We start from the raw sequence: 8,488 nt of genomic DNA, 5'->3' as shown, positions 1-8,488 counted from the left end.
GGCCAATAGACACATGAAAAAAATGCTCCACATCACTAATTATCAGTGAGATGCAAATTAAGACGAGATACCATCTCATGCCACAGAGACTGACACACATCATAAAGAACAAAAACAATCATTGCTGGCAGGGATGTGGGGAGAAAGGAACTCTCATTCATTGCTGTTGAGAATGCCTTCTTGTTCAGACTTATGGAAAATAATATGGAGATTCCTCAAAAAATGTTAACCATTTTTTAGAGGTATTATATAATTACTTGCCATTCATATTTTATTTTAATTTTCTTTTCAGCAAAAACATTCGTATAGATAGAAACACACCATAGATGTATAAATGGCATTTGTATTTAAAACACATGACATTTTATTTTTAAACATGAACTGAAAGCCAGAGCAATAATATAGTAGGGAGTGTGCTAGACTTGCACACTGCCAACTTTTGGTTGATCCTTGGCATCCCATTTGATCCCCTGAGCCAACTAACTGTGATTTCTGAATGCTTAATCAGGAGTAAGTCCAGAGCGCCGTGGAATATAGTTCAAACACATAATAATAATAATAATAACAATAATAGTAATAATGATAATGAGATGTATAATTAAAACACATTGCACTAGACATGACTGGCTTAGACTGAGAGAAAGGGTGATCCTACCATTTTTTCTGAAGATGTTCAAGGAGCTAATTTAGCCGCATTTGAGCTGGAATTCGATACGCTGAATGAAGTAAAATAAAATGAAAGGCTAATTTTGATTGTGTATTTTGTTAGTTCACCCCCAATTGCGTTGTATAATCAGAATTGACACTTAATGATCTGCTTTTTTTCATTTTTGTTTTCTTTGGGGGGGCATACCAAACAATGTTATTTTTTTCGGTGCACTATATATACTATAGCTGATTTGTAATTCTCCTTATGTTCTATTTTTGTCTGGGGCAGGCTCTTACATAATGCCTAGGGTCCAAGGATGTGCTGTTGTTCAGGCCCAGAAGTACTGAGCATGATTAGAGCTACACTTGGCCATGATCAGTGATCTCTAGGACTCCCCTGATGGTGTTCAAGGGTCACGTGGTACCAGGGATAAAACCATGACCCCATACATACACAGTATCTCCTCTCATTTATTATTATCCTTATCCCTGCAAATCCGAGTATATCTCAGCTCTATTTTAGTCTCCATAAAGTCTCAATCATAGATTAGAAAAGGAAAACTATGAGGGCTGAGATAAAGGTGTCTTCACTTTCCACCACTGTCTGCATCTCTCCATATAGCATCCTGGAGTCTGGTTTGTAGAGTTTGAAAATGGTTCTAAATTCAAGAAAAACAAGTCTCATACTGCTCATTTCTTCTTGTTTGAAAATATGTTCAAGTTGCGCTGAGTGGAATCACTTTTGTTTTTGACAGGGACCAGCTCCAGAAGTGATGGAGAGCAAGGCAGCACATTGTGCTGGGAATGATCCCACTCTAAAATAAAAATACTTAGGTGGATGGGTCTGATGAAGCAGGATAACAGCTGAGAAATAATATATAAAACAGTTAGGAGTAGAGTCAGTCTGCTTTTTGCCTTATGGCCTCTTTGCCATGTGCTCTCTCTGTGCCCTCCAAAAGCAGAAGTGTTCTCTTTATTAAAACCAATTCTCAATACCAGGGGGAAGAAAGTCCAGTAGGATACAAAAGTAACTATCCAATGGGCTTTTAAAGATCAAAGGAAGAAGTTACTGGAAAGAAATTTGGAAAACATCTTTGTTTGGGGTTGATAACATAGTATTATCTTATACCCAGGACCTCACACATGTCAGGCATGTATTCTGCTCCCTGACAGCCAATTCCCCATCCCACAACATCTCCCATGGTTTTTATATGGCTTGTAGGATTGTGATCTTCTGTTTCCTGTCCTGCTGGATTTCATCCCAGGTGCCTTTGTGGGGATGTGACTTTGAAGCAGGGAGAAGGAGGTTTTTCCTTGAGTTGAGAGGGGTCTCCACTTTCCAAGCTTTAGTATCATCACCTTTTGGGAATCTCTTTCAGTCTTTTTTTTTTACCTCTTCCCACTGCCTTGGGACACTGAGCTGTATTTGAATCACGATGTGTTTTTTGTTGTTGTTTTGTTTTGTTTTGTTTTGGTAAGGGGAGGTCATATCCAGAAGCACTCTGGAGACATTTCTGTCTCTGCCCTCAGAGCTCACTCCTGGCAAGCTCAGTGGACCATATGGGATACAGGAGATCGAACTCAGGCCCAGCTAAGTTAAGCCATATACAAGGAAAATGACCTATTGCTCCATTGCTCCAGCCCCATAAATCATGGAGTTTTATTGTTTCTACTGTTGGGCAGAAACTGTACTTACTGGCACTTACTTAAGAACCCAAAGGTAGTCATTACTCTAGGCTGTTGTAAGAAGAAGGAAAAGCAGGTTGCGAAAACGTTGGAAGAAGGAAATAGGTTGACTTCAGTTCTGCAAAATAAAATGAACAGGAAAGGTGAATTTTGATCCAGGTTAGATTAGAGGGGGACCTTGAGTGGAAGGAAGCTGTAATAATCTGTCCTGGGGGAAGGGGTTCCTTGGCAATGGAGAGGGGTGGGGAGAGGCTTCTCAGGCACGGAGGAGTAAAGCCTTTCAGTAAAGGACTGGGGAAAGAGGAGAGGGATGGGTAACACTGGGGAGGGTGTAGCAATGAAATGGTACATGGGAATACATAGGTTACTTTTGTTAGAAGGAGGTTGAGCAGACCCAGGTCAGGGGTGAGAGGGTTAAGGGCCAACCTCACTGAGAACAGCTCCTGTGACTAAGGGGAATGTGATAGTGCTGGGGCACTTTGGTAGCCTTTCAAAATGCAGATTCCTCATTTTTTTTTCATGCTGAGGGGGCAGCATGCACCAGCCGAACGGTCTTGTCCCACTGAGTGTTGTGGGAATGGGACTTAATTTTTGCTTCATAAACATCCTCCTGGCTCATGTTTTGTCATTCCCTCCACCTGGTTTATCAGAGTCTTACACCAGTCCATCCCACCTGTGTTTTGTTGCATTGACTCTTTTATTCAAATTATTTGGCTGTGCAGTAACACTGAAAGGCAGGAAAGGCATAGTGTGTGGACTGTTTAGCTAGGGCTCCCTGGGGCAGGATCCACTGAAAATCAACCTCCTGCAATCCAAGAAAGTGGTGTTTCTCACAGTTAGTGATTCTCACATTCAGTGTTTTTCTCAGTGATTTTCACAGCCAGTGTTTCTTGCTCTCAGTGATTTTTCACATTGAATTAGTCTCACACTCAGTGATCTCCAGACTCAGGGATTCTCCAACTTGGTGAACTCAGTGCTGTGGCTTGAACCCTCTTTGCTATTGGGTTCTTGTGCCACCTACTCTTGGCTGGATGCATTAATATTCCAATGTCTCGGACGCCTGAGCTAGGAATTCATTGACATGTATATCTCTACAACTTCTGATCAATGATCGCTTTTCTTTAGTCATCTGTAAACCTGACATAGAGTCACAGGCTAGAGCCAACATGATTAGCTGAGCACATTGGTGAACAAAAATATCCCAAAAGGCCAAAGAATCTGGCACAAGTATGTCTTGCTAGTGTTGAGGTCGGGGATAAATCTCCTTCTCCCTGGCATTGTCTCAAGACCTCCAAGGAGAGACAGGAGACCATGCAAGTCGCAAAGGTGAATTTTATTCTGGCGCCAGGGTCAATGCCAAGAGAAGAAACTCAGAGCAAAGACCCCCGAACCACTATTTCAGCAGGGTTTTTATAGAGCAGTTTTCAAAGGAATAGCATCATCACTTATCTCACAGACATAACTCAGTAAGAAGAAAGAGGCATTCATCAAAACAAAGAAACATCATTAAAATTTAACAGGAAATTATTAAATCTTAAGGTTACATTCTTATCCTATTTTAAAAGATGGGGGTGGCCGTCCTACTGAAAGTTTTGCAAGATCAGATAAAAGAAAAAGAAAAATAGAGAGCATGAGCAAATTGGGAGTACACTGCCCTCTCTTGAGCAGGGCCAGGTTCTTATCTGTTTCGGCCAGTGCTGGCCTGCAGCTTTGAAGGCCAGAAAGCAGGAGGCCTTCTGACAGCCTAATGCAGGGGGCTTGAAAACTTAAGAAAACTCAAACTTAAACTATATTTTAAAAAGGCTTAAACTATATTTACACTTATGAAAAAGCAAAAACTTCTTGTTCCTTTCACTAGCAGTCAGACTCTAAGAGGACCATCAGGCAGATGGTCTGAACCACTGGGACATGACATGAGCCTCATGCAGCAGATGAAACTGGCAACTCTGTGTCCCCCACCCCCATGGAATGATACTCACTGGGTGTGCTCAGAAGCCTTAGACCTGTTGTAGACAGCAGCAGATTTTGTAGAGATGCTACTTCCAACTCTGGTACTTCATGATTTTTCCTGCAACTGAGCCACCTGATTCCTCAGAACAGTGATGGAGGTGTCTGTGATGGGGTTCTATGATGAGGGTGCCCCTGACAGGGATGTCCTTGATCAGGTCAACCATGGTGGGGTTCGGTGGTAAGCTGGCTATGATTCTAACTGTTCTACCCTGCAGAATCTTCCTTTCAGAGCACTGTGACCTGTGTGAAGTCATGTCCACGATTGCAAACTTCTACGAGGGCAAGTCCATCCTCATCACTGGGGCCACCGGCTTCCTGGGCAAGGTGCTTCTGGAGAAGCTTCTGCGCGCGAGCCCCAATCTTAGGGTCATCTACATCCTGGTGAGGCCCAAAGCTGGCCAGACACCAGAGCAGAGAGTGGACCAGATGCTCAGCTGTAAGGTAGGTGTGTGGCCGAACAAGGCTGGAAATGCTCTCCTGCTTTTTCCAGGATTCATGAATTGAAGTGGGCACAACTGCAGGCTGCAAGGGATAGCACTGAGGATTTGTTACCTCTATGCCAGAGACATACTCTCTTGGGAACCCAGGGTGGCAAACACGCAGCTCTCCAGCAGCCAAAATAAATGTGGCTCTCTGCCTCTTATCATTATTTTGTATGCTGTGGCTCTTTGCCAAGTTTGGATTTTGTTCTGCTGCTTCTGAGGAGCGACCTCTGAGGCGAGATCTTCGAGCGTGCAGTCTCGCCCCCAGGCTTTGGCATCCGGTCTCCCATCCAGTGAGCGGGGGGAGCCATGGGTCACATGTTGTGTCACATCTTAACGTTAGTTCTTAGTGTGGAGGATGCAGCATACCCTCACCATCACTGCAGGATTTTTACCCTTACTCAAAATGGCAAAATGCAATATGTGTTTATTAGATTATTGTTAAAATGATATGCTTTTGTGTGAGTGTTTGTCTGTTTTGGCAGGCCACTGCGTGGTGTGGCTCTCTGACTCTCACAGTTTAAAATTTTGGCTCTTTGTGTCGAACTTGTTCGCCACCCCTGCATTAGACACTTTGGGGACCAACAACTTTATTATAGGTAGGAAAGGACATTTATGTGTTCCAGCCAATCAGGTCAATCAGAAAAATCAGTCAATCAGAAAAGGAGAAAAACAGGATCCAATCTGCTTAGGAGGAAAATAGGATAAGTGCTCTGTTTAAGAGAAAAAAAAGATGTGTACTCTTTTTTAAAGGAAAAACAGGACACGGTCTCTCTCTTTCTAGGGATATAAAAAGGATGTTTGCTCTGTCTAGGGAGGAAACAGGATGTATTCTCTGTCTAGGGACAGAAACAAGATGTTTGCTCTGTTAGGCTCTTTATGTTTAGCTATATCTCCCCCTTTTCTGTTTACTAAACAAAAACATTTGAAATGGGCTAGATGTCATGCTCTCCATATGTAAGAGGCAGGATACCAGAATCAGTAGTACCAGAGCTGCAAACAGCATGGGTGAGCAGAACATTATACCAAAGCAGAGCTTTTTGCAAAGTGAAAAAAGTGGCTGTTATTTTGTATAGGTTCAGAAAAACTGGGATAAAAACTGTTAACCTAGATTTATATTAGAGCAGGGTGGTTTTTTCCCAGGAAGCACTTGGCCTTTTAGCTGCAGATTTCAGACTAGTCTATAGTTTGCCTAAACCAGAGTGTCCTTCTTCTTATCCTTGGGGAAAGTAAAGGCTTTATTTACCTCATTTTCTCATTAGTGGCTGTCATTGTAAAACATCACACTTGGCTCTCTAATTTTTCTTATCATGGCCCAGTGAAACAAAGGCTGCCCAGGTTCTAGCTAAGGCCCTCTGAGGGACTTCTATTTTGAAGTGTTAGGCCAATCTCAGAGAAATTGAAGCTTAAGTCAAGCTGATATGACACATGTTCAGGGCCTAGGACTCTTGTACAAGGTTTGAATTTTGTAGTTTCAAGGTCTAATGGATAGGAACTCCATTTTTACTGGGTCTATGCAAAAAAGGGTAAAAATAGGACATTGCCACAAAGTATTAGATATATCAAAAGATCTCTGGGTTGGGGAGATTTAGATGGTAAATTGGTATAGATGAGGTACTATAGGGGAGAGAATGGAGTTGATCCATGCGGGTATACTATTAGGATGACACCAGGGTACTATGGCTAGATTGTGGTCTACTATCTCTAATTTATAAGAATAACAATATTGTTTCCCAAGAAATACATACAAAGAAATACACATATCCCCCCTTGTGATCATGTCAAGGTAGGTTTATTATTGAGGACTATTTCAGCTAACAAGGTAATATGTCATTAAAGAGCAGTCAGAGAGGCAATGGAAAAGCCGATTAATGGTCATTCTGGTTGAAAGTGTCAGTTCATGATGATGTGTAAGAGACTGGACTGCATCATATGTAGATAGCAGTCCTCTTATTCCAGTGGTGTGAGGTGTGCTCTAGGACAAAGGGGTGCTGACCAGTAGGGATAATGGAGTTTAATAAGGGAAGCAATAAATCTGGGATAGGGAAGAGCACAGAGGGAAAAAAAACAAAACAGAAAAGGCTTTGCATAGAACGGAGGAGAGGGGAATTGATAGGTGTGTTAAAGTCAATCCAATGAATGTCTGAACAATTGGTACAGGAATGACAATTATTTCTTCAGTATAATCAGTTTATTACCCCGGCATGAATAGGGATTCCATTAAACTCCTTCCCATGAATCTGAAGAGTTAAAAGTGGGCATTCAGAGGTAAAACCCTCCAAAGGATCACAGAGGCTGCTAGGGGGTTAGGGCTAACAAAACCTCCAATCCTAGGTCTATTGGAATTGCTGGGAAGATCAGAAAGAAGAAGGAAGAGCTGGGTAACATGATCTCACTTCAATTATAAAGACAGCTATTAATTACAGATGTGGCATGAGGATGCATGGCTGTTTCATTAATAGAGCCATTTCAGTGGGATTAATGACATTAAAAAGTCCCTCCATGTCTGACACAGCTAGGACTGCTAGCTATCACTAGAGGCCACTCCTATGATCTGTGTGTGGGGATTGCCATGAAGTGTGGGGATGGGAGTTAGGGTCTCCACACAACCAGAGCTTCAGAAACCTAAAGTCTAAGACTGAGTTAGGTTCATTCTGAGACACTATTAGGCTCTGCTCAGTTCTATGTTCTCACTGGACTTGAGGTTCACCACAAAATATCTGACTTTCTGTCCCATCTCTGACTAAGTTTAAGATATCTAGATAAATACCATGGTCAGTTCTGGCAGTTCATGGCCTCATGTGCCCCTATGAGATAGTGTTATCTGAAGCCGCATTGTTGGGTTCTGGAAATGCTGATTACACTGTCTCTTTCCTCTATGGAACACTCTGGATATGCCCCAATAGGTCCTCCCTCTGGGCTGTTGACTGTCAATTACTACTTATAAAATGATACTACTTACAGTAACTGCTGCTCATGGCCTCCCAGTCATGTATCTGTCAGTGGGAGGCATAGGCCAAGCTGTGGGACTCAGCACTGCCAATGATCGATGCTTGCCCTGCTCTGGCCATGGCATGGATACCCAATCTTGTTTTATCCTCCATTGGTATCATTTACAAGTAATCTAGTCTAATCCTCTCTCCCTTTCTCTTCTTCTTTCTTTTCTTTCTTTCTTCTTTCTTTTCTTTCTTTCTTATCTTTCTTTCTTTCTTTCCTTTCTTTCTTTCTTTTCTTCTTTCTTTCTTTCTTTCTTTCTTCATTCTTTCTTTCTTTTCTTTCTTTCTTTCTCTTTCTTTCTTTTCTTTTCTTTCCTTTCTTTCTTTCTCTCTTCATTACACCATTCTCTCTCTGTCTCTCTGTCTCTCTCTGTCTCTGTCTCTCTCTCTCTCTTTCTCTGTGTGTGTGTGTGGTGTGTGTGTGTCTCCCTCACTCCAGTATTTCCGGATTTCAATCAAGGTCTGATGTTTGAAGATCTGGATTTACCCAATGCCGCTGACAGGCCCATGACTTTGTTTTGTACTAAACCACATTAACTGTGGGTCATTATTTTAGGTATTTTTTTCTCCTTGCTTTTTGTAATAAGTGTCATGGAGGGGGCTGGAGAGATAGCACATCTGTAGGGCTTTTGCCTTGTATGTAGCTGATCCAGGAACGTCCCCTGA

The 8,488-nt window shown here is 42.2% G+C and overlaps 1 pseudogene; it reads left to right on the top strand.

The window, feature by feature from the left end:
* Positions 1–4,596: 4,596 nt before the first annotated feature.
* LOC126022012 (fatty acyl-CoA reductase 2-like) overlaps positions 4,597–8,488 on the top strand; it is a 30,599-nt pseudogene continuing 26,707 nt past the window's right edge.

The sequence above is a fragment of the Suncus etruscus genome, chromosome 11 (assembly GCF_024139225.1).
Source record: "Suncus etruscus isolate mSunEtr1 chromosome 11, mSunEtr1.pri.cur, whole genome shotgun sequence".
NCBI classification, from domain to species: domain Eukaryota; kingdom Metazoa; phylum Chordata; class Mammalia; order Eulipotyphla; family Soricidae; genus Suncus; species Suncus etruscus.
The sequence above is the reverse complement of the archived record's forward strand: the minus strand, read 5'-3'. Positions and strand labels throughout refer to the sequence as shown.